Raw genomic sequence first — 352 nt, 5'->3', positions numbered from 1 at the left:
GGGGTAACCCAACTTACCTCCATCATCTCATATAGAAGGAGAGCCAGGGAGAAGTGGAGAGGTGAGTGGCATACTCAGATTAGGTGATCAGTTATGACCAGAGCTAGTGCCCAACTGTCCTGACCCCTGTCCAGTCCTCTCTTTCCTCTCTCTTCATTCTCCTTTCCATTCTCAGTAGTTCAACCTAGAAAAAAGTTCCCTTTATGTCCTTCCTTCATTTTCTTCTCTTATGCCTCATTATTGGGTGTCGAAACTTTATAGAAATCTCACTAATTGAAGCAGATTTTGAACCTTCCTGAAGTCATAGTTTAATTGACAGTTTCACCCGAGAGAAAAGAGATTCCATGGGGAC

At 43.2% G+C, this 352-nt stretch overlaps 1 protein-coding gene across 1 annotated transcript in view; it reads left to right on the top strand.

Moving 5' to 3' along the window:
• Positions 1 to 321: 321 nt before the first annotated feature.
• Positions 322 to 352, top strand: part of LOC115272097 (olfactory receptor 4B1-like) — an 815-nt gene continuing 784 nt past the window's right edge. The window contains exon 1 of the mRNA XM_029915123.1: positions 322 to 330. The gene's annotated coding sequence lies outside the window, so the exon portion shown is untranslated. The remainder of the gene's footprint in view (positions 331 to 352) is intronic.

The sequence above is a fragment of the Suricata suricatta genome, chromosome 11, assembly GCF_006229205.1.
Source record: "Suricata suricatta isolate VVHF042 chromosome 11, meerkat_22Aug2017_6uvM2_HiC, whole genome shotgun sequence".
Taxonomy (NCBI): Eukaryota; Metazoa; Chordata; class Mammalia; order Carnivora; family Herpestidae; genus Suricata; species Suricata suricatta.
This window is presented reverse-complemented; position numbering and strand designations above follow the sequence as displayed.